The sequence below is a fragment of the Siphateles boraxobius genome, unplaced genomic scaffold (genome assembly GCF_051911475.1).
Source record: "Siphateles boraxobius isolate OS27281-9 unplaced genomic scaffold, OSU_SipBor_1 7, whole genome shotgun sequence".
In the NCBI taxonomy this organism is placed as follows: domain Eukaryota; kingdom Metazoa; phylum Chordata; class Actinopteri; order Cypriniformes; family Leuciscidae; genus Siphateles; species Siphateles boraxobius.
In genome coordinates, this window is record NW_027509197.1 from 2,077,089 (window position 1) to 2,102,344 (window position 25,256).

At 41.9% G+C, this 25,256-nt stretch overlaps 7 non-coding genes across 7 annotated transcripts; all 7 read left to right on the forward strand.

Moving 5' to 3' along the window:
- The first annotated feature begins 13,185 nt into the window (after positions 1-13,185).
- On the forward strand, positions 13,186-13,267 carry trnas-uga (transfer RNA serine (anticodon UGA)). The gene has a single exon. It is a non-coding gene; the product is annotated as a tRNA-Ser (tRNA).
- A 1,117-nt stretch (positions 13,268-14,384) lies between these two features.
- Positions 14,385-14,465, forward strand: trnas-uga (transfer RNA serine (anticodon UGA)). The gene has a single exon. It is a non-coding gene; the product is annotated as a tRNA-Ser (tRNA).
- Positions 14,466-16,791: 2,326 nt separating this feature from the next.
- trnas-uga (transfer RNA serine (anticodon UGA)) lies at positions 16,792-16,873 on the forward strand. Its single transcript has one exon. It is a non-coding gene; the product is annotated as a tRNA-Ser (tRNA).
- Positions 16,874-19,215: 2,342 nt separating this feature from the next.
- On the forward strand, positions 19,216-19,297 carry trnas-uga (transfer RNA serine (anticodon UGA)). Its single transcript has one exon. It is a non-coding gene; the product is annotated as a tRNA-Ser (tRNA).
- Positions 19,298-19,567: 270 nt separating this feature from the next.
- On the forward strand, positions 19,568-19,649 carry trnas-uga (transfer RNA serine (anticodon UGA)). Its single transcript has one exon. It is a non-coding gene; the product is annotated as a tRNA-Ser (tRNA).
- Positions 19,650-20,735: 1,086 nt separating this feature from the next.
- On the forward strand, positions 20,736-20,817 carry trnas-uga (transfer RNA serine (anticodon UGA)). Its single transcript has one exon. It is a non-coding gene; the product is annotated as a tRNA-Ser (tRNA).
- Positions 20,818-23,247: 2,430 nt separating this feature from the next.
- Positions 23,248-23,329, forward strand: trnas-uga (transfer RNA serine (anticodon UGA)). The gene has a single exon. It is a non-coding gene; the product is annotated as a tRNA-Ser (tRNA).
- Positions 23,330-25,256: the final 1,927 nt, after the last annotated feature.

Below are 25,256 nucleotides of genomic sequence, written 5' to 3' on the forward strand. Positions count from 1 at the left end.
AGAGTGTAGTCGTGGCCGAGAGGTTAAGGCGATGCACTTGATATCCATTGGGGTTTCCCCTTGCAGGTTCGGACCCTGCCGACTATGTGTCTCTTTGTCTGCTTGTGACATCCAAGATCTTTGTATGAGCTTCTTTTTCTCTAGCCTGGAAAATTGGGCAACACACATCTCTTTTCAAGCCTGAAGTGAGAAGGTATTTGTGTAGGTGAAGACGTAGTAGAACTTCTTTTTGCCTTTTTGAATTGTGACATCCAGGATCTTTGTATGAGCTGCTTTTTTTTCTAAGACAGAAATTGGGCTCATTTCAAGCCTGAAGTGAGCATTGTTTAAGGAGGATTAACACTTTAAGGTAAGTTCGGTTTAATTCCCTGTTTTGGTGAAAATCTGACAGTTTGTTGCATACATTCCCTAATCACTTGTTGTCCTCTTCCTTTGCCTTTGTGGGAGGTGTTCATCCTCTGCTGCTCACATCCAAGTCAAGTCAAGTCATCCTCATTTATATAGCCCTTTTAACAATGTAGATTGTTTCAAAGCAGCTTTTTACAGAGATAAACATATAATTTAAGGTAACAGAGATTGGTTTGGTTTTATAGTGGTTCTTGAATAATGTTATTTCCAGCTAAAGTTAGTTCTGATTGATTCACTTCCGTCGAAATGGTCATTTGTTATTAAATTAGGGGCCGCTAAGACGACACCGTTCTCTCTAAACAGACTTTAAACACGAACCTGTGATAGACGCTGATCGCGTTCACATGCGCATTAAGAATTGATTCTATAGTTATGTGCGTTTGAATATATGTGCGCAGGTTTGTAATTCCCTACAAACCATGCCTAAACAAACTACTTGTCTTGCCTATAAATTTTGATGCAGAATTTTATTTTATTTTATCACTTCGGGTAGGTACGCGAACCGGAAATTCCACAACGCTTTATCTGTAGAGTGGTATAGGGATCCTCCATAGGGAGAGGCTAGTTGGCACTTCAGCAATGCATTGTCATCAGGTCTAGGCGAAGGTCCTTGGTCAGATCAGGAAACGGCCTGGATCCGGCAGGCTGTGGGAAAACCATGGAATAAACAAAGACACTAAAATTAGCTTAGATTCCATTCTTCTTATGATGTAACGAGTACATCAGGATTTAGCATCAACATTGATGGTTGTCCTCTGCTACTTACATCCAGAAAAGAAAATAGCATGTGACTCACTCACAGTGTAGTCGTGGCCGAGAGGTTTTGTTGCAGACATTCCCTAATCACTTGTTGTCCTCTTCCCAGCCTTTGAAGGAGGTGTTCATCCTCTGCTGCTCACATCCAGAAAAGAAAATAGCATGTGACTCACTATCAAGAGTAGTCGTGGCCAAGAGGTTAAGGTGATGGGCTTGAAATCCATTGGGGTCTCCCGCGCAGGTTCGAGCTGTTGTGAACTTTTTCCTTCTTCAGTGTAGAAGACTTAGAAGCGAAAGACCAGGAGACTTGGGGCTATATTTTAAGCAGAGTTCTTTATTGCTGTGGCATCGCTGTAGTCACCAAGTCTAACTCAATATCTAAAAACACAGTGTTTTAGCCTTCCAAAGGGGGATGGATTTACATAAAAGGGGGGAGGCAATCTGAACAAAGCATGTAAATGTGAAGTACAGGAATCAGCACTTGACCGGAAGTTCCACAGCCCTGATCTCGTCAGCATAACAGTGTGATTCAAGTTTAAATATCCTAATCCAATCAGCCAGACTCTTCACCGACTGGGACAGTGGCTCCGAGAGCCATTAGAACAAAAGGTGAGAGTTTCAGAAATCTGCCTGACTGTATCACCCATCTTAATGGCCAGGAGGTGCATACAGACAAAAGCTAATGTCCGACACCTGAATTGCTTGACTTATAACACAGAGATCAGGACTGGCAACGAATCACTTACTGATTATTCTGATGTCATCATTTATACTTCAAATGCTAAATTCAGTCTACCAAACTTTCTCAGTTTATATAGTATTGTATTGGAACCTAAATGAAAACATTTAATAAATTTGTAACACTACAGAACCCTGCCGACTATGTGGCTCCTTGCCTCTTTTCAACAGGAATTGTGACATCCTGGTGCTTTGTACGAGCTGTTTTTTTCTCTAACATGGAAAATGGCCTCTTTTCAAGCCTGAAGTAAGCATTGTTTAAGGAGGATTAACACTTTAAGGTAAGTTCTGTTCAAATCCCTGTTTGGGTGAAAATATGACAGTTTGTTGCATACATTCCCTAATCACTTCTTGTCCTCTTCCCAGCCTTTGAGGGAGGTGTTCATCCTCTGCTGCTCACATCCAAGTCAAGTCAAGTCAAGTCATCCTCATTTATATAGCGCTTTTAACAATGTAGATTGTTTCAAAGCAGCTTTTTACAGAGATAAACATATAATTTAAGGTAACAGAGATTGGTTTGGGTTCATAGTGGTTCTTGAATAATGTTATTTCAAGCTAAAGTTAGTTTAGATTGATTCACTTCGAAATGGTCATTTGTTAATAAATTAGGGGCCGCTAAGATGACACCGTTCTCTCTAAACAGACTTTAAACACGAAACTGTGATAAACCTCTTTGTCGGTGAAGGAATACAACTTTGTCAAATGTTTAATTTAACTTCTAATACTATCATATATAAACTGAGAAAGTTCTGTAAATTGAATTTAGCATTCAGCTGTGGAGCACGAAAGTCCTGTCTTATTCTGTGTCTCTATATACAGCTGTCAGACGGGTTTCTTTCTATTGTAAGTTAAATGAAACATGTTAGTGAAACTCTTGGAGACTCTCGCGAGCTTTTGTCTTAGCAAGAGAGAGTCCTGTCATTCCTGTTCTGGAGTCTCAGGGTTTGAATAGGTTTTTTCCCTCTCTCTTTTAATATAGGTTCCTAAACCTGTATATGAGTTTCCACCATCACAATGTAATCCCTCCCTTTTATAATGTATATATATTACAATGTTTGACTCAAGAAGTCAGACGATGTTGGTATGACTGCAGCGAAAAGCAATAAAAGAACTTCTGCTTGGAAAACTTCCTCCGTCTCCTGGTCTGAGCTTCTAACTTTTCTACAAGGAAAAAGTTCACTACAGATGGTGCCGTGACCCGGATAGAATTAACTTCACCTGAATCCAGATTGGGATTCAAGCTCAAAGGTCTAACTGCATTCCAGAGAGAATCTTACCTGAATCCAGAACTGAATTCTCCACTCAACAAAGACTGAGTTCCAGAACTGAAATCTCCACTCAACAAAGACTGAGTTCCAGAACTGAAATCTCCACTCAACAAAGACTGAGTTCCAGAACTGAATCCTGAAACTTCAAAGCTCAACAAAGAACAAACTTTTTTTGACTGAGTTCCAAACGGAATCCTTTCCGTATAAACAACGATTTGGTGAGTTTCACTCTATTCAAAGAACCACTGAAGACCAGTACAATCCCCTGCGCCGTCAGAGAACAGTTATCAGACAGCTGCAGTTTCTGGCTAACAAAGTTACCCTTTAAAAGTTTATTTTAAAGATGAAAGTATAGCCTCTACGTTGCTAGAGAAGGTATCCTCTAAAGTTAGGGAAGGTTAACATTACGTGTTAATATTGGTGAACCTCTGTTCAAACAGGGATGTGTTTATCCTCTAAAAGTTAGGAAGGTGAAAGATCCTTTACATTTCCTTTTAGAGAAGATTAGCGTAGCGTGCTAATATTTTGTGTGTTACCCTTTGCTCTGGGCAAGGAAGGTTAACTGTGTTATCGAGTGTAGCCTCTTTTTAGCAGAGAAGATTTAGTGTTTTTGTTTGTTTTATCCTCTAAAAGTTAAGAAGGTGAAAGATCCTTTGCATTTTTCTTTTAGGGAAGATTAGCGTAGCATGCTGATAGTTTGTGATGTGTTGGTAACAAGGAAGTTTAACAATAGTTGATTTGTGTTAACAAGTGTACCCTCTGTTGATCAGAGAAGTTTTAGTGTTTTTGATTGTGTGATAAAGAAACATCACAAAATGGTTAGAAAAAATGCTCGGCTGGTTCCAACAATGGAAAAAGGTGGTCTTGCTACTCCTTTGTGGTCAGATAGCGAATTTAAAACACTGTTAGGAGAACAGATGGATCTAATAGTCACTGAAAAAGTTAGACAAGAACTAACACAGATATATGAGATTCATCCAGATAAGATTTGGTCTGTAGAAGAGTGTAAAAAGGTTCTAGGAGCAAGTGTTCGCAAGAACAATGTGGAAGCAATTATCTGTTGTCACAGAGAATTTGGTTTAGCAGTAGCTACACAACAGTCTCAGCATAACTAGAAAAAGAGAACAAAGAGCTACGTGCTAGAATTTCTTCTTTGACTAAGAAATTGAACCGCAACAAACCTATAGAAAAAAATGATGTAGAAGTTAGTCAGCCAGATAACATTTACCCTGACTTACGAGCGTTCTTTGAAACGGATGCGGCTCTCCGCCCAGTAACTGATGTGCCTGTAAATTCAGTAAATGTGTGTGGTGCTAGAAAGAGATCACAGGGAATTGAGGAAAATGAAAGTGTTTCTACCCACCCTTCTGTAGTCGAATACAAACTGTCTCAAAAGCACTTGGACCTAAAGACATAGAGCGACTGTCCCAGAGCCTACCTTCAGCACGTAAACAGTTTTCTGAATTTAGAAGAACATTAATCAGCAAAATGCGTCTATATGACATGTTGTTAACAGAGGTCACACAGTTAATGTCACAAATTTTAACTGAAACTGAATTCAACAGTTTTGAATCTGCCGTGACTTCTGAACTACAACATGCCAGTAGAAGTGATATGAGAGAAGGTGTTTTAAAAATCCTAAAGAATATCTTAGGGCCCAAAATAGATTGGTCTAGAATTACTAGCTGTGTACAAAAGAAAGATGAAAATGTGTGCGAATATACTGAGAGGTTTTGTCAGTCAGCCGTAACGTACAGTGGAATAGTGGATGACTCTGAAAGTGTGCTTGATGACAAAGGACCACTGATTCGTATCTGGTCAGATGGTCTTGTTGCTGAATACAGAAGAGCTTTGCCATTCCTAGATATAGCTTGGTCTAACAGAACTCTCAGAAGTAACTTAGACAGTTTGGCAGCATGGGAAAGAGATGCTGATGTTAAAGCCAAAGTGAGAGTAGCAGCAGCAGCTACATTTAGCACAACGCCACCAGTAAACAGGTGGTCTAAAAAAGAAGGCAAATGCCACTACTGTGGAAAATTAGGACATTGGGAGAAAGAGTGTAGGAAGAAGTTGCAAGATACAAAAAGAAATGCTATGCATAATTCTGCTCCTTCTCAGCCTGCATACAACCCTGAAATAGTTCCGCAAGTGTCCACTGAAACTTTAGGACAGCTAGTTCAGGCTCTTCTAAGAGCACAAAAAGACCAGGAAAAAAACTAATTGTTGGGGCTGTGAGTAGCTACCTTTCACCTGTAATCCATCATAATGACAAAATAATTTTTGTGAAAGGTAGCATACAAGAGAAAGAAATTGATTTTTTGCTTGATACAGGTGCAGAGATTACAATAATTCCTACAAAATTGGCTAAAGGTTTAGACATACCGTACAAGAAAACCAAACGTTCTTTAACTGGTGTAGTAGGTGAAGATTCTGTTTTGTATTAAACCCCGCCCAAAGAGGTACAATTTTGCCCTAAAACCATCAAGAAATCCAATGGGACATGGAGACTTACAATAGACTACAGAGTAGCCAATAAAAATATTGATAAAATCACCCCTCTAGTGGCAGATCCTTCCACAATTTGTAATGGCATACCATTAGAGAGTAAGATCTTTTCAGTAATTGATATGTCTAATGGATTCTTTTCTGTACCTTTGCACTCTGACAGCCAGCCATGGTTAGCTTTCACAGTTGACTATGAGCAATACCAGTGGACACGTTTGCCACAGGGATTTCAAAACTCCCCAACCATATACCATCAGGCTGTCAGACGTGATTTGTGTGACCCAGAATGTCCGGTAAAACAGTCCACTATGATCCAATATGTCGATGATATTTTGATTGCCTCAACAGATCACGAGGTACATCAAACTGAATTGGCATCATTGTTGGACTATTTGCATAAGAAAGGACACAAATGCAGCTTTCACAAAGCTCAAATTGCTAAAAAGCAAGTCACATTTCTGGGTCAAACAATTGGTGCAGGAAACAGATCCATTAAACAGGATCGAGCGGCTTCAGTCAAAGCCATACCCCCGCCTACTACCATTAAAACACTCCGATCATTTTTAGGAACAGCAGGTTACTGTAGACCTTGGATTGAAGACTATGCCTCAATTGCACAGCCGCTCTATGGCTTGTTGAAAGGCCATGGTAAAGATTCTGATACTGTTTGTATGGAAGAATGTCACCTCAAAGCGTTCAATGATTTGAAGAGAGCACTATGTCAAGCACCAGTATTAGGAATTGCCCAAACTGATAGACCATTTGTGCTTTATGTCCATGAACATTTAAGCTTCATGACTGCATGTCTAATGCAAGATCATGGGGGCAGTTTACGCCCAATTCATTACTATTCTGGTAAACTTGACATAGTAGCTCAAGGTATGGGCCCATGCCTCAGAGCAGTACAGGCAGTGCATCTAGCGCTTCAGGCTTCATCAGGAATGGTGTTAGGACAGTCTGTAAACGTAAGATGTCCGCACGCAGTGTCCGCATTAATGAATCAAGCAAAAGTCACTTCTGTCACTTCCTCTCGCTGGGGAAATTGGTTAGCAACTCTCACAGCCCCGAATATTGTCTTACAGCGTGCACCTGTCACGAACCCATCCTCATGTATGATGTCTGCAATGACTGAGAATTTGTTAGAGGATAAAGGAGAAATGACTCACGATTGTGTTACGCTTACATATACACCTACGAGTGTAGTAAAAGAAACTGCCATAGAGAATTCAGAATTTGACGTTTGTTGACGGTTCAGCTCAAGTAATTGAAGGTAACAGACGAGCAGGTTATGCAGTAACGTCCACTACAGAAGTGTTAGCTTCAGGACGTCCTTCAGATCATTTTTCAGCTCAAGCTGCAGAACTAGTAGCCCTAACAAGAGCATGCACGCTAGCTTTAGGATCAGTTGCTAATATCTACACAGATTCCAGATATGCTTTTGGGGTAATTCATGATTTTGGTGTCATTTGGCAAACCAGACAGTTTCTAACTTCTGCTGGATCCCCCATTAAGCATGCTGAATTAGTGAAAGATCTAATGTTTTCCATGAAACTTCCAAAGAAATTAGCAGTGATCAAAGTGAAAGCACATCTCACAACTAATACTACGGAAGCTAAAGGTAATGCTCTTGCTGATATAGCAGCTAAACAGGCTTGTTTCTATGCAACTGTACAAGTGTGTTCAGGTAGTGCAGCACAGAAGACAATTATGCCTCCTGAATCAATAATTGATCTGTACAAAGACGTTCCTCTGTATGAAGCATGGACATGGTTAGACAAAGGAGCCACAGTGGATTCATCTGGTTGCTGGACCAAAGGGGGAAAGTATGTTGCTCCCGAATCACTGTTGCCATATTTGGCTCAACAAATACACAATTTGGGTCACAGTGGTCCAGCAACGATGAATCACAGGTTCTCAAATCAGTGGTGGAATCCAAAATTCAGAAATGTAGCCACAGAAACAGCCAAGAGGTGTGTTACATGTCAGAAGAATAATGATATACCAGCAGCCACTACACCAGCAGCACATACCCCAGCCCCACCAGGACCATTTCGTCACCTGCAAGTTGATTACATAGCATTGCCTCCTTGTAAGGGAAAAACTGATGTTTTGGTAGTAATAGATAAGTTCTCAAGATGGGTAGAAGCTTGTCCAACAGGGCGTGCTACAGCTGCACATACTGCTAAATGTCTTGTCACTGATTTCATTCCCAGATGGGGATTACCAGATTGCATTGACTCAGATCAAGGTACACACTTCACAGGACAGATAGTCAAGGAAGTGTCTAGAATGTTGCAGATTAAGTGGAACCTTCACTGCCCATACAGGCCACAAGCATCAGGACAGGTTGAATGATCAAACAGAACAATCAAAACCAGACTAAGCAAAATGCATCAGGAAGGGGTACCATGGGTCGAAGCACTGCCAGCAGTACTGTGTAGTATGAGAGCATCGCCTAACAGAACAATAGGACTGAGCCCTCATGAGATTATTACTGGACGCCACATGCAGATGCCAGGTGTGATTGATCTTAGAAATGCTGATGTACACATTGCCTCAGATGCCCTGATTGCTTACTGTGAAAACCTAACAAAGGCGGTACAGAGTGCCAGAGGGAGAGTTGAGTCATGTTGGCAGACTCCACCAGAAGGTGGACACACAATCATCCCAGGTCAATGGGTCATGATAAAGTCATTCAGAAACAAGCCGTTAGAACCTAAGTGGCATGGGCCACATCAAGTGATGTTAATTACAGCCGCTGCAGTATTGTGTCAGGGAAGGAAAACCTGGACTCATTGTACACACTGTAAGGTTGTTCCCCCACCAACAGGGATAGGTTAGGACACGGAACCAGTGAGGAGCCCCGGGAAGAACCGAACGCAACAGGCTTCGAGGTTAACCCTGGGGTGAAGACTTCCCTCATAGGCCCTATCCTAGTCCATCCTTACCTCACTGTTCCTTAGGTGTCAAAGGTTTAAGAAATAGGGAAAGATGGAACAACAATAGCAGACTCGGAAAATTTACCACCCTAGTGTTTGAACCAATACTGCTCTACTGTCGAGCAGACTCAGAAAAGTACAACCCTAGAACAAATACTGCTCTCCTGTCTTTTGTTTTCTTTCTTACTCTGTGCAGACACCACTGATGACTTCCTGAGACCCATACGCACTGACCTCGTCATCTGCGTATGAAGCCACAAGAAAACCTCAAGAAACAACTTGACCCACTTCCGAGACAACTATCGCAAAAGGATAAAGAAAAGAAAAAGAAAAAAAATACACAACGCAGAGACTACGAAACCTTCAGTCATCCATCGACATGATCAAGATTGTCCTACTACTACACATAATGAAGATCGCACAAAGTCCGGACTCCAGAAACAACATATTCTTAGAGCTGATGAATATGTCACAAATGCCTTGTTTGCTGGAAAGAAAGTGTGCATGTCACATCCGAAGATGACTGCATTCCAGGACTCACTTGTGCACAAACATGTTGGTCCAACAAGACATTCTTGATCTTTCAGCAAAATTACACCAAGATGACTGAAGATAATTCTTCATGGTTCAGAAACTTGATTGATCACGAGAAAATCACAGTTCCAACCAGAAAAGACTCACGGACCCTAATTGCAAGTTTTGTTTCTGTGTCAACATGCAATTACAGGAAAACAAACACAGAACATGCCTTATGTGCCTGTAACTATCACGAGTTGTAAGAATGAATTTTTAATTGTTTAAATTAGTATATAGTGTGGGAGTTATTTAGAACTCCCAAAGGGGGAATTGAAGGAATACAACTTTGTCAAATGTTTAATTTAACCTCTAATACTATCATATATAAACTGAGAAAGTTCTGTAAATTGAATTTAGCATTCAGCTGTGGAGCACGAAAGTCCTGTCTTATTCTGTGTCTCTATATACAGCTGTCAGACGGGTTTTCTTTCTATTGTAAGTTAAATGAAACATGTTAGTGAAACTCTTGGAGACTCTCGCGAGCTTTTGTCTTAGCAAGAGAGAGTCCTGTCATTCCTGTTCTGGAGTCTCAGGGTTTGAATAGGTTTTTTCCCTCTCTCTTTTAATATAGGTTCCTAAACCTGTATATGAGTTTCCACCATCACAATGTAATCCCTCCGTCTTATAATGTATATATATTACAATGTTTGACTCAAGAAGTCAGACGATGTTGGTATGACTGCAGCGAAAAGCAATAAAAGAACTTCTGCTTGGAAAACTTCCTCCGTCTCCTGGTCTGAGCTTCTAACTTTTCTACAAGGAAAAAGTTCACTACATCGGCTTGCGACAGGAAATGTGACATCCAAGATCTTTGTACGAGCTGCTTTTTTCTCTAACATGGAACATTGGGCAACCCACACCTTAACAGAATCTGGTATTTCAGATCACTTCCCTATTAGATTTGAGATCAGTGTTATACCACCCACTAGTAAACCTGTCTCCTCAGACTCTAGACGCCGCCTCATCACACCCTCTTTAGGTGTAGAGTTCGCTTCTGCGTTTATGGGCTCACAGTTTCATGCAATGAATGGTCTGGTCTCTCCTTTCTCCCCAGATAATGTTCTCTCTGCGTTTCATTCCACAAGCACTGAAATTTTAGACTCTATTGCCCCTTTTCGGACTAAATCTATTAAACCTAAGGTGGATCCCTGGTTAAATGTCACCACAAGGGCTCTTAGGCAACACTGTAGACAAGCCGAACGAAGGTGGAAGAAGGACAAACTATTTACATCACTAGGTTCCTAGCTGCATATCAGAGGGCTGTGAAGGTGGCGAAGATGCACTATCTTTCTTCGGTCATAACTAGCAGTTGTCATGCACCTAGAGTTTTATTTAATACCATTAACTCTGTGTTGAATCCATGTACCTCTGATCAGACAGAGGTTTCAATTAGTACATGTGAGAAATTTCTCAGTTATTTTACTGACAAGGTAGCATCTGTCAGGCAAAACTGCAGTGCTAATTTTAATGTGTTTGTTCCTACTGCTTCTGTGCTTCCTGCTGTTTTTGAGGATTTCAAGCCAGTTTCGTTTGCGCTGCTTTCTGAGATAGTGCAACACATGAAACCCACCTACTGTTCATTAGACATTGTCCCAGCCAGGATAGTGAAGGAAGTTTTTAATAGCGCCATTGGGTCGAGTTTACTCACTTTAATTAATTCTTGTCTTGGTCTAGGTTGTGTCCCAGCTGCATTTAAACATGCTGCGGTCAGGCCGCTACTTAAGAAGCCAAATCTTGACCCTTCAGTATTATCTAATTTTAGACCAGTTTCTCATCTGCCTTTTCTGTCAAAGGCTTTGGAAAAAGTTGTTTTTATACAGTTACAAGCCTTTATGCAGAAAAATTCTGTGCTTGAAAAATGTCAATCGGGTTTTAGATCACGTCACAGTACTGAGTCAGCACTGCTCAGAGTACATGATGACATTGCCTTGTCTGTGGATGCTGGGAATCCTGCTGTTTTAGTGCTTTTGGACCTCACAGCGGCGTTTGATACGGTGGACTACGCAGTCCTCCTGTCTCGCCTCGAGCATTGTGTGGGCATTCGAAGTTTGGCCCTTCAATGGTTTAGCTCCTACTTAGCAAATAGGAGCTTCTCAGTTATGATTGGTGAATGCTCCTCGCCAGCTGCTCCTCTTTCTTGTGGGGTACCCCAGGGTTCAATTCTTGGCCCAATCTTGTTTTCTTTATATATGTTGCCCTTGGGAAGTATTATAGGAAAGCACAATCTGTCCTTTCATTGTTATGCTGATGATTTGCAGATTTATTTGCCTTTAAAACCGAATGATAGTGTCGCACTTGACTCCCTACTTAGTTGTATTGATGATATTGAGTTGTGGTTGTCACAAAATTTTCTTAATTTAAACAAAGCAAAAAATGAGTGTATCATCTTCGGTAACCCAAATGGTTCAGAAGTTTGGGGGCTCTGGCGCCATACCTTAGGCCAGCTGTCAGAAATCTGGAAGTTATTTTTGATTGCAACATGAAATTTGACAAGCAAATTAGCAATGTTGTCAAAATGAGTTTTTCCAGCTTCGTCTTCTAGCTAAAGTTAGGCCTTTTCTTAACAAGCATGATCTAGAAAAGGTGATTCATGCTTTTATTAGTTCGAGGTTGGACTACTGTAATGCTCTTTATGTTTGCTGACAAGATAGGCTGAAAGGGCAGGAGTGGAGATGGATTTAAGATTTCTGAAGGAGATTGTGTGTTTGTTCTTGGTCAAGATAGGGAGATCAATATTCATGGTGATTGCCATATGGTCAGAGATGTTAAGGTTAGAGCTGGAGAGGTGAGGTATGGTGAGACCAGTTGAAAACAGACCAGATCCAGGATGTGACCACGGCTGTGGGTAGGAAAGTTGACATGTTGAGTGAAGTTGAACAGTGTAGCAGTTCCAGCAATTCAGTGGCAAATTTACAGTTAGTGTCGATGTGAATGTTGAAATCTCCCAGAAGCAGAACAGAAAGTGAGATGGCAGATTACAGTTAAAAAGTCAGAAAACTCAGGTTTGTGTCAAGTTTCAGTGATACAAAGGAAATACAGGTTATTGTCAGTTATGAATTCATTTAAAATTAGACTTTTATTGTTGAGTGAGCGGGTATTGAGCAAGGCCAGTTTCAGGTGATGTTGCTTTGTGATGGGTTGAGAAGACCGAGGAAGGGAGCGGAGATTAGATAGGCGCACATGCCGTTTGTTGTGATGACGTAGTGTGGTAGTTGCAGTGCGCGAATTAGACCAGATGGATGGAATAGAGCTTGGGGTTGAAAAGTTGTAATTGAACGTACGACCAGAGCCTCTGTGTGGAGGACGGCGACATAGTCCATTTTCTCGGAAGAAGTTAATGCAGTCCAGACAGCGGTGGTTATTGAGTGGGCGGAAGTCAGCAGCGGAGCAGAGCGGTGGCATGATTCAGGCGCGGTGCGCTAGTACAGAGCTAGCGCTTGCTTGCACTCAGATGCCGGGCGTCACAGTTCCAGTCCGATTCCAGCAAGTTAGTATGTCCTTTTCCTCGCGATCAGAGTGTTGTTCATCTGGTCGAAGGTCGTAGTTGAATCGGGCTCTTGTTGCTTGCTCTGGTGTTTGCCTTACGTGAGATTTCCTGGACAGACTATCCGCTTCTTATTATTATTCATTTATGCATTAACCCTTGCGATTCCGTTGTGATTTCCAGTTCTGAAGCTTGAAGTGAGCAGGTTTTTGTGTAGGTGAAGACGTTGTTGCGATGCTTTATCTGTAGAGTGGTATAGGCATCCTCCATAGGGAGAGGCTAGTTGGCACTTCAGCACTGCATTGTCATCGGGTCCAGGCGAAGGTCCTTCATCAGATCTGGATCCGGCAGGCTGCGGGAAAACCTTGGGAGAAACAAAGACACTAAAATTAGCTTAGATGCCATTTTTCTTATGATATAACGAGTACAAAAGGATTTAACATCCACATTGATGGTTGTCCTCTGCTGCACACATCCAGAAAATAAAATAGCATGTGACTTACTATCAAGAGTAGTTGTGGCCGAGAGTTTAAGGCGATGGACTTGAAATCCATTGGGGTCTCCCCGCGCAGGTTCGAACCCTACCGACTACGTGGCTCCTTGTCTTTTTGCGAGAGGAATTGTGACATCCTTTGTACAAGCTGCTTTATTCTCATACATGGAAAATTGGGCTACCCACATCTCTTTTCAAGCTTGAAGTGAGCAGGTTTTTGTGTAGGTGAAGACGTTGTTGAACTGCCTTTTGCCAACACAATATATTAGCTGAGTGGATCCTCTGCTGCTCACATCAAAATAATAGTTGGCCCCGGTGATCTCTGCTGCTCATATCCAGAAAAGAAAATAGCATGTGACTCACTCACAGTGTAGTCGTGGCCGAGAGGTTAATGCGATGCACTTGATATCCATTGGGGTTTCCCCGTGCAGGTTCGGACCCTGCCGACTACGTGTCTCTTTGTCTGCTTGCGACATCCAATATCTTTGTATGATCTGCTTTTTCTCTAACATGGAAAATTGGGCAACCCAAATCTCTTTTCAAGCCTGAAGTGAGAAGGTATTTGTGTAGGTGAAGACGTAGTTGAACTCCTTTTTGCCAACACAATATGTTAGCTGAGTGGATCCTCTGCTGCTCACATCGAAATTAATGGTTGGCCCCGGTGTTCTCTGCTGCTCACATCCAGAAACGGAAATAGCATGTGACTCACTATCAAGAGTAGTTGTGGCCGAGAGGTTATGGCGATGGGCTCTAAATCCATTGGGGTTTCCCTGCGCAGGTTCAAACCCTGCCGACTATGTGGCTCCTTGTCTCTTTCCGAGAGGAATTGTGACATCCTTTGTATGAGCTGCTTTATTCTCTAACATGGAAAATTGGGCAACCCAAATCTCTTTTCAAGCTTGAAGTGAGCAGGTTTTTGTGTAGGTGAAGACGTTGTTGCAATGCTTTATCTGTAGAGTGGTATAGGGATCTTCCATAGGGAGAGGCTAGTTGGCACTTCAGCACTGCATTATCATCGGGTCCAGGCGAAGGTCCTTCGTCAGATCTGGATCCGGCAGGCTGCGGGAAAACCTTCGGATAAACAAAGACACTAAAATTAGCTTAGATGCCATTTTTCTTATGATGTAACGAGTACAACAGGATTTAACATCCACATTGATGGTTGTCCTCTGCTGCTCACATCCAGAAATAAAATAGCATGTGACTTACTATCAAGAGTAGTCGTGGCCGAGAGGTTAAGGTGATGGACTTGAAATCCATTGGGGTCTCCCCGCGCAGGTTGAACCCTGCCGACTACGTGTCTCTTTGTCTGCTTGTGACATCCAAGATCTTTATATGAGCTGCTTTTTCTCTAACATGGAAAATTGGGCAACCCACATCTCTTTTCAAGCCTGAAGTGAGAAGGTATTTGTGTAGGTGAAGACGTAGTTGAACTCCTTTTTGCCTTTTTGAATTGTGACATTCAGGATCTTTGTATGAGCTGCTTTTTTTTCTAAGACAGAAATTGGGCTCATTTCAAGACTGAAGTGAGCATTGTAGATGTTTTCATTCCTGATACAGTTTTGGACAGCTCCCCTGCCGACACAGGGGTGAACTTAGACAGGGACCGAGAGGTGAAGGGGGGAGGAACAAATGATGGAGTGGGAGGGCAGATAGTGGTGACAGAAGAGGAAGACAGATTGTTGTAAATGGTGTCAATTTAAGTCTGAAAACATGAAAGAAAAGAGTTGCATTTATCGGTTGTGAATGAGTTGGTGGTATTGTCACTGGGTTTGAGAATTTTGCTTACAGTGGAGAAGAGAGCCTTGGGGTTAGTGGAGCCAGAGTGTATGAGGTGCGAGTAGTAAGTGGACCGGGTAGTGTTAAGAGCTTCCTTATTCTGCTGAAGGTGATCTGTGTAGGCTTGTAGATGAACAGTTAAACCTATTTTCCTAAGGAGTCTTTCAAGCTGACGCTTACGGGATTTCATTTTGTGGAGATCAGGAGTGTACCAGGGAGCAGAGTGAGTGAATGAGACAGTTTTGGTTTTGGTGGGAGCCAGATGATAGAGACAGGAGTAGAGTGTTTAATTGTAGTAGTTGATGAGTTCGGAGGGGTTGTCAGTCAGCAGTGTGTGTGGGGGGGGGGGATAATTTGCTGACAAGAGAGGCTGAAAGGGCAGGAGTGGAGATGGATTTAAGATTTCTGAAGGAGATTGTGCGTTTGTTCTTGGTCAAGATAGGGAGATCAATGTTCATGGTGATTGCCATATGGTCAGAGATGTTAAGGTTAGAGCTGGAGAGGTGAGGTATGGTGAGACCAGTCGAAAACAGACCAGATCCAGGATGTGACCATGGCTGTGGGTAGGAAAGTTGACATGTTGAGTGAAGTTGAACAGTGTAGCAGTTAAAGGAATTCAGTGGCAAATTTACAGTTAGTGTCGATGTGAATGTTGAAATCTCCCAGAAGCAGAACAGAAAGTGAGATGGCAGATAACAGTTAAAAAGTCAGAAAACTCAGAGAGAAAGGAAGGATTTGGTTTGGGAGGGCGTTAGATTACAGCAGTTACCAGAGGAGTGGGACCAGAGAGTTTGAAAGTGATGTGTTCCAAAGACTGAGCAGCAGGGATGGATATGTTGGATGTTTTAATATCCTTTCTGTACACAGCAGCGACACCACCTCCCCGCCCCTAAGGTCGAGGTTTGTCCATATAAGTTTATCCTTTGGGTGTGGTTTCGTTGAGTGAGAAATAGTCCAGAGGTTTGTGTCAAGTTTCAGTGATACAAAGGAAATACAGGTTATTGTCAGTTATGAATTCATTTAAAATTAGACTTTTATTGTTGAGTGAGCGGGTATTGAGCAAGGCCAGTTTCAGGTGATGTTGCTTTGTGATGGGTTGAGAAGACCGAGGAAGGGAGCGGAGATTAGATAGGCGCACGTGCCGTTTGTAGTGACGTAGTGTGGTAGTTGCAGTGCGCGAATTAGACCAGATGGATGGAATAGAGCTTAGGGTTGAAAAGTTGTAATTGAACATACGACCAGAGCCTCTGTGTGGAGGACGGCGACATAGTCCAGTTTCTTGGAAGAAGTTAATGCAGTCCAGACAGCGGTGATTGTTGAGTGGGATCTTTTGTATGAGATGCTTTTTTTCTAACACAGAAATTGGGCTCATTTCAAGCCTGAAGTGAGCATTGTTTAAGGAGGATTAACACTTTAAGGTTAGTTCGGTTCAATTCCCTGTTTGGGTGAAAATCTGACAGTTTGTTGCATACATTCCCTAATCACTTCTTGTCCTCTTCCCAGCCTTTGAGGGAGGTGTTCATCCTCTGCTGCTCACATCCAAGTCAAGTCAAGTCATCCTCATTTATATAGCCTTTTTAAAAATGTAGATTGTTTCAAAGTAGCTTTTTACAGAGATAAACATATAATTTAAGGTAACAGAGATTGGTTTGGTTTTATAGTGGTTCTTGAATAATGTTATTTCCAGCTAAAGTTAATTTTGATTGATTCACTTCCGTCGAAATGATCATTTGTTATTAAATTAGGGGCCGCTAAGAAGACACCGTTCTCTCTAAACAGACTTTAAACACGACTCTAACATGGAAAATTGGAGAAAAGAAAATAGCATGTGACGCACTATCAAGAGTAGTCGTGGCCGAGAGGTTAAGGCGATGGACTTGAAATTCATTGGGGTCTCCCCACGCAGGTTCGAACCCTGCCGACTACGTGGCTTCTTGTCTCTTTGCGAGAGGAATTGTGACATCCTTTGTACGTGTTGCTTTATTCTCTAACATGGAAAACTGGGCAACCCACATCTCTTTTCAAGCTTGAAGTGGGCAGGTTTTTGTGTAGGTGAAGACGTTGTTGAACTCCTTTTTGCCAACACAATATATTAGCTGAGTGGATCCTCTTTTGCTCGCATCAAAATAATGGTTGGCCCCGGTGTTCTCTGCTGCTCACATCCAGAAAAGAAAATAGCATTTGACTCACTCATAGTGTAGTTGTGCCCGAGAGGTTAAGGCGATGGGCTTGAAATCAATTGGGGTTTCCCCGCGCAGGCTCGAACCCTGCCAACTACTTGGCTCTTTGTCTGCTTGCGACAGGAATTGTGACATCTAAGATCTTTGTACGAGCTGCTTTTTTCTCTAACATGGAAAATTGGGCAACCCACATCTCTTTTCAAGCCTGAAGTGAGAAGATATTTGTGTAGGTAAAGACGTAGTTGAACTCCTTTTTGCCAACACAATATGTTAGCTGAGTGGATCCTCTGCTGCTCACATCGACATTAATGGTTGGCCCCGGTGTTCTCTGCTGCTCACATCCAGAAACGGAAATAGCATGTGACTCACTATCAAGAGTAGTTGTGGCCGAGAGGTTATGGCAATGGGCTCTAAATCCATTGGAGTTTCCCTGCGCAGGTTCAAACCCTGCCGACTATGTGGCTCTTTGTCTGCTTGTGACAGGAATTGTGACATCCAGGATCTTTGTATGAGCTGCTTTTTTTCTAACACAGAAATTGGGCTCATTTCAAGCCTGAAGTGAGCATTGTTTAAGGAGGATTTACATTTTAAAGTAAGTTCGGTTCAATTCCCTGTTTGGGTGAAAATCGGACAGTTTGTTGCATACATTCCCTAATCACTTGTTGTCCTCTTCCCAGCCTTTGAGGGAGGTGTTCATCCTCTGCTGCTCACATCCAAGTCAAGTCAAGTCAAGTCATCCTCATTTATATTCAATTCAATTCAATTCAATTCAAATTTATTTGTATAGCGCTTTTCACAATACACATTGTCTCAAAGCAGCTTTACAGAAAGTGCATTTCGGAAATGTACATACAAAAATACAGTCAGTTAATCATGTTTTAATTTATGGCATAACATATCGCCGGCTTTGAGTCGTCTCTTCACAGGCGCTGGGGCATCTGAAGTCTCCGTGAGAGGCTGGATACAAACTGGAGCTGACGAACACTATTTACCTCGGGATTAGCGTCCCGAGATAACAGCAGAAAGGCAGATGGGAAATAATTAGCATAGCTGATGTTCATAATGTTAATGCATTCGAACTGATTCAGCAGTAGTATTAAAGGTTAAGCATTAAGTGAATGCTTGGTTAAAGAGATGCGTCTTTAATCTAGTTTTAAACTGGGACAGCGAGTCTGAGTCTCGAACAATATCAGGAAGGCTATTCCAGAGTTTAGGAGCTAAATGTGAGAACGCCCTCCCTCCTTTAGTGGACTTACTAATCCTAGGAATGACCAGAAGCCTCGAATTTAGTGATCTTAAAGAGCGCGATGGATTGTATGGCGATAGAAGGTCTGTTAAATACACAGGAGCTAAACCATTGAGGGCTTTATAGGTCAGTAGGAATACTTTGTAATTGATACGTAACTTAATAGGTAACCAGTGTAGAGATGATAAAATAGGTGTTATATGATCATATTTTCTTGATCTAGTAAGAACTCTAGTGGCTGCATTTTGCACTAACTGTAGCTTGTTTATTGAGGATGCAGGACAACCAGCTAATAAAGCATTACAGTAATCTAGTCTCGAGGTCATGAATGCATGAACTAACTTTTCTGCATCAGAAACAGATAGCATGTTACGTAGCTTAGCAATGTTTCTAAGATGGAATTTACATAGCGCTTTTAACAATGTAGATTGTTTCAAAGCAGCTTTTTACAGAGATAAACATATAATTTAAGGTAACAGAGATTGGTTTGGTTTTATAGTGGTTCTTGAATAATGTTATTTCCAGCTAAAGCTAGTTTTGATTGATTCACTTCTGTCGAAATGATCATTTGTTATTAAATTAGGGGCCGCTAAGACGACACAGTTCTCTCTAAACAGACTTTAAACACGACTCTAACATGGAAAATTTGGTAACCCACATCTCTTTTCAAGATTGAAGTGAGAAGGTATATTTTTAGGTGAAGACGTAGTTGAACTCCTTTTTGCCAACACAATATATTAGCTGAGTGGATCCTCTGCTGCTCACATCAAAATAATGTTTGGCCCCGGTGTTCTCCTCTGCTCACATCCCGAAAAGAAAATAGCATGTGACTCACTATCAAGAATAGTCGTGGCCGAGAGGTTAAGGCGATGGACTTGAAATCCATTGGGGTCTCCCCACACAGGTTCGAACCCTGCAGACTACGTGCCTTCTAGTCTCTTTGCGAGAGGAATTGTGACATCCTTTGTACGAGCTGCTTTATTCTCTAACATGGAAAATTGGGCAACCCACATCTCTTTTCAAGCTTGAAGTGGGCAGGTTTTTGTGTAGGTGAAGACGTTGTTGAACTCCTTTTTGCCAACACAATATATTAGCTGAGTGGATCCTCTGTTGCTCGCATCAAAATAATGGTTGGCCCCGGTGTTCTCTGCTGCTCACATCCAGAAAAGAAAATAGCATTTGACTCACTCATAGTGTAGTTGTGCCCGAGAGGTTAAGGCGATGGACTTGAAATCCATTGGGGTTTCCCCGCGCAGGCTCGAACCCTGCCAACTATGTGGCTCTTTGTCTGCTTGCGACAGGAATTGTGACATCCAAGATCTTTGTACGAGCTGCTTTTTTCTCTAACATGGAAAATTGGGCAACCCACATCTCTTTTCAAGCCTGAAGTGAGAAGGTATTTGTGTAGGTAAAGACGTAGTTGAACTCCTTTTTGCCAACACAATATGATAGCTGAGTGGATCCTCTGCTGCACACATCGACATTAATGGTTGGCCCCGGTGTTCTCTGCTGCTCAAATCCAGAAACGGAAATAGCATGTGACTCACTATCAAGAGTAGTTGTGGCCGAGAGGTTATGGCAATGGGCTCTAAATCCATTGGAGTTTCCCCGCGCAGGTTCAAACCCTGCCGACTATGGGGCTCTTTGTCTGCTTGTGACAGGAATTGTGACATCCAGGATCTTTGTATGAGCTGCTTTTTTTTCTAACACAGAAATTGGGCTCATTTCAAGCCTGAAGTGAACATTGTTTAAGGAGGATTTACACTTTAAGGTAAGTTCGGTTCAATTCCCTGTTTGGGTGAAAATCTGACAGTTTGTTGCATACATTCCCTAATCACTTGTTGTCCTCTTCCCAGCCTTTGAGGGAGGTGTTCATCCTCTGCTGCTCACATCCAAGTCAAGTCAAGTCAAGTCATCCTCATTTATATAGCGCTTTTAACAATGTAGATTGTTTCAAAGCAGCTTTTTACAGAGATAAACATATAATTTAAGGTAACAGAGATTGGTTTGGTTTTATAGTGGTTCTTGAATAATCTTATTTCCAGCTAAAGTTAGTTTTGATTGATTCACTTCCGTCGAAATGATCATTTGTTATTAAATTAGGGGCCGCTAAGACGACACCGTTCTCTCTAAACAGACTTTAAACTCGACTCTAACATGGAAAATTGGGCAACCCACATCTCTTTTCAAGCTTGAAGTGAGAAGGTATTTGTGTAGGTGAAGACGTAGTTGAACTCCTTTTTGCCAACACGATATATTAGCTGAGTGGCTCCTCTGCTGCTCATATCAAAATAATGGTTGGCCCCAGTGTTCTCTGCTGCTCACATCCAGAAAAGAAAACAGCATGTGACTCACTATCAAGAGTAGTCGTGGCCGAGAGGTTAAGGCGATGGACTTGAAATCCATTGGAGTTTCCCCGCGCAGGTTCAAACCCTGCCGACTACGTGGCTCCTTGTCTCTTTGCGAGAGGAATTGTGACATCCTTTGTACGAGCTGCTTTATTCTCTAACATGGAAAATTGGGCAACCCACATCTCTTTTCAAGCTTGAAGTGAGCAGATTTTTGTGTAGGTGAAGACTTTGTTGAACTCCTTTTTTCCAACACAATATATTAGCTGAGTGGATCCTCTGCTGCTCACATCAAAATAATGGTTGGCCCCGGTGTTCTCTGCTGCTCATATCCGGAAAAGAAAATAGCATGTGTAGGGTATGGACCAATCAGACACATACTAATTATTCATTATATACAAAGGTTTATGAAACTCCTCACACAGCCCAAATGAACAAACACAAGGGCAGAAACAGTGTCATGTTACAGGGCATAATAAGGAGATTTTACGACCTCCGAGGAATGTGGCCACATACTCAAGAGAGAGACTATGAAACAGAAACCCTCTTTAAAACAGACTTTGCTGCATTAATCATAGACTAACTGATCTATAAATGAACATGCATAAAACTGTGAAAGAAACAGTGTAAATGGTTTACTGTCTCGTGTACTATTAGGTATATATTATGGTATGTATCCTGGTATACAACCAACTAACGATCAATGTAACCTCACCTGTATCATGCCTCCTACCTAATTAATCCTCATTTAATGACTCACACTTTGATGTACATCACCTTCTTCTAGAATGCAGTGTGGATGTGTTATAGCTATTTGAGCATTAATGAAGGTATAATCATGCTAGGGACAAAGATACGTAAATCAACTAAGAGCCACTTTCCCTCTCAGACATGTCCCCTTTCTGATTGGTCGAGTTCAACCCTTAGGGGAGGATCTTCTCCAGGCCTTATTAGAGACAGTCCACATGTGACCTCCCTCTCTTAGTTCTTTCATCCAGCCTCAACACTGTTCTGGTGATACTGGGGAGCCCCCTCCCCCTCCACGGGGGCCCCAGGGCCCAGCAGGCCTCGATTTCAACCAGATGTGGGCTCAGGCAGGAGAGAGATGACACTCTCACAAAGAACCAAGGACAATCTCAAGAGTTTTGGAACAAAGACTCCAACCAACAACGACTCCAATCACCCATCCTTCCGACTTCCTCACTTCTCCTGGGTGCTCGGCGTGGCCTCAACAGAGTCCCAGGCCTTGCCCAAACCAGCCATACGTTCCTGGAGAAAGAGAATGCTCAACCAACTTCCACTTGACACTGCAGGAACCATCAACGACTTCAATTTTCAACAACTTCAAGAATTGTTCCCATTACAAATACAAGTATTCAATTCAATGAAATGTGAAAATGAAATTCTGATGGTTCTTCTCATAGACCCTCTTCCGGTTTCCAATTTCATCCTATCACTAACCTATTTATGTATTCATGTGTGTATGTTGTTTAGTTTATTTATATTCATATAAATATCTATATTTAGTTAACAAAACTTGTACATAATATGTATTTGGTTCTGTTTTGTTTGCAATACAAGTCACTTTACGATCACGGTTTTTGCTACTGGCTCAAAGTACTGTACAGGCGAAGAAATAATTATTCTTCGGTGGCAATGGAAGATACCCTTTTCTTAGAATAAATTAATAATCAAAAGAGTTCGTTGGAAGAACTGATTAATTGATTGTAATATTAATTCAGCCACATCAAGTTAATCCAATTAACTGACCCAAATATGTATAATTAATAATAACAAGATATTATTGATTATTAATATTTCCAAAAAGCTGAGTTCCTTACACATGTGACTCACTCACAGTGTAGTCGTGCCCGAGTGGTTAAGGCGATGCACATGATATTGTCATCTCTTTGTCTGCTTGCGACATCCAAGATCTTTGTATGAGCTGCTTTTTCTCTAACATGGAAAATTGGGCAACCCACATCTCTTTTCAAGCCTGAAGTGAGAAGGTTTTTGTGTAGGTGAAGACGTAGTTGAACTCCTTTTTGCCAACACAATAACTTAGTTGAGTTGATCCTCTGCTGCTCACATCGACATTAATGCTTGGCCCCGGTGTTCTCTGCTGCTCACATCCAGAAAAGAAAATATCATGTGACTCACTCACAGTGTAGTTGTGGCAGAGAGGTTAAGGCGATGGACTCAAAATCCATTGGGGTTTCCCCGCACAGGGTCGAACCCTGCCAAGTACGTGGCTCTTTGTCTGCTTGCGACAGGAATTGTTACATCCAAGATCTTTGTACGAGCTGCTTTTTTCTCTAACATGGAACATTGGGCAACCCACACCTCTTTTCAAGCCTGAAGTGAGAAGGTATTTGTGTAGGTGAAGACGTAGTTGAACTCATTTTTGCCAACACAATATGTTAGCTGAGTGGATCCTCTGCTGCTTACATCGACATTAATGGCTGGCCCCGGTGTTCTCTGCTGCTCACATCCAGAAACGGAAATAGCATGTGACTCACTATCAAGAGTAGTCGTGGCCGAGAGGTTAAGGCGATGGACTTGAAATCCATTGGGGTCTCCCCGCGCAGGTTCGAAACCTGCCGACTACGTGAAGCACTGTATTGTCATCGGGTCACGGCGAACGTCCTTCACCAGATCTGGAACCGGCAGGCTGCGGGAAAACCTCGGGATAAACAAAGACACTAACATTAGCTTAGATGCCATATTTCTTATGATGTAACGAGTACAACAGGATTTAACATCCACATTGATGGTTGTCCTCTGCTGCACACATCCAGAAAATAAAATAGCATGTGACCCACTCACAGTGTAGTCGTGGCCGAGAGGTTAAGGCGATGCACTTGATATCCATTGGGGTTTCCCCTTGCAGGTTCGGACCCTGCCGACTATGTGTCTCTTTGTATGCTTGTGACATCCAAGATCTTTGTATGAGCTTCTTATTCTCTAGGATGGAAAATTGGGCAACACACATCTTTTTTCAAGCCTGAAGTGAGAAGGTATTTGTGTAGGTGAAGACGTAGTTGAACTCCTTTTTGCCTTTTTGAATTGTGACATCCAGGATCTTTGTATGAGCTGCTTTTTTTTCTAAGACAGAAATTGGGCTCATTTCAAGCCTGAAGTGAGCATTGTTTAAGGAGGATTAACACTTTAAGGTAAGTTCGGTTCAATTCCCTGTTTTGGTGAAAATCTGACAGTTTGTTGCATACATTCCCTAATCACTTGTTGTCCTCTTCCCAGCCTTTGTGGGAGGTGTTCATCCTCTGCTGCTCACATTTAAGTCAAGTCAAGTCATCCTCATTTATATAGCCCTTTTAACAATGTAGATTGTTTCAAAGCAGCTTTTTACTGAGATAACCATATAATTTAAGGTAACAGAGATTGATTTGGTTTTATAGTGGTTCTTGAATAATGTTATTTCCAGCTAAAGTTAGTTTTGATTGATTCACTTCCGTCGAAATGGTCATTTGTTATTAAATTAGGGGCCGCTAAGACGACACCGTTCTCTCTAAACAGACTTTAAACACGAACCTGTGATAGACGCTGATCGCGTTCACATGCGCATTAAGAATTGATTCTATAGTTATGTGCGTTTGAATATATGTGCTTAGGTTTGTAATTCCCTACAAACCATGCCTAAACAAACTACTTGTCTTGCCTATAAATTTGGATGCAGAATTTTATTTTATTTTATCACTTCGGGTAGGTACGCGAACCGAAAATTCCAAAACGCTTTATCTGTAGAGTGGTATAGGGATCCTCCATAGGGAGAGGCTAGTTGGCACTTCAGCACTGCATTGTCATCAGGTCCAGGCGAAGGTCCTTCGTCAGATCTGGAAACGGCCTGGATCCGGCAGGCTGTCGGAAAACCATGGGATAAACAAAGACACTAAAATTAGCTTGGATTCCATTCTTCTTATGATGTAACGAGTACATCAGGATTTAGCATCAACATTGATGGTTGTCCTCTGCTACTTACATCCAGAAAAGAGAATACCATTTGACTCACTCACAGTGTAGTCGTGGCCGAGAGGTTTTGTTGCAGACATTCCCTAATCACTTATTGTCCTCTTCCCAGCCTTTGAAGGAGGTGTTCATCCTCTGCTGCTCACATCCAGAAAAGAAAATAGTATGTGACTCACTATCAAGAGTAGTCGTGGCCAAGAGGTTAAGGTGATGGACTTGAAATCCATTGGGGTCTCCCGCACAGGTTCGAACTGTTGTGAACTTTTTCCTTCTTCAGTGTAGAAGACTTAGAAGCGAAAGACCAGGAGACTTGGGACTATATTTTAAGCAGAGTTCTTTATTGCTGTGGCATCGCTGTAGTCACCAAGTATAACTCAATATCTAAAAACACAGTGTTTTAGCCTTCCAAAGGGGGAGGGATTTACATAAAAGGGGGGAGGCAATCTGAACAAAGCATGTAAATGTGAAGTACAGGAATCAGCACTTGACCGGAAGTTCCACAGCCCTGATCTCGTCAGCATAACAGTGTGATTCAAATTTAAATATCCTAAT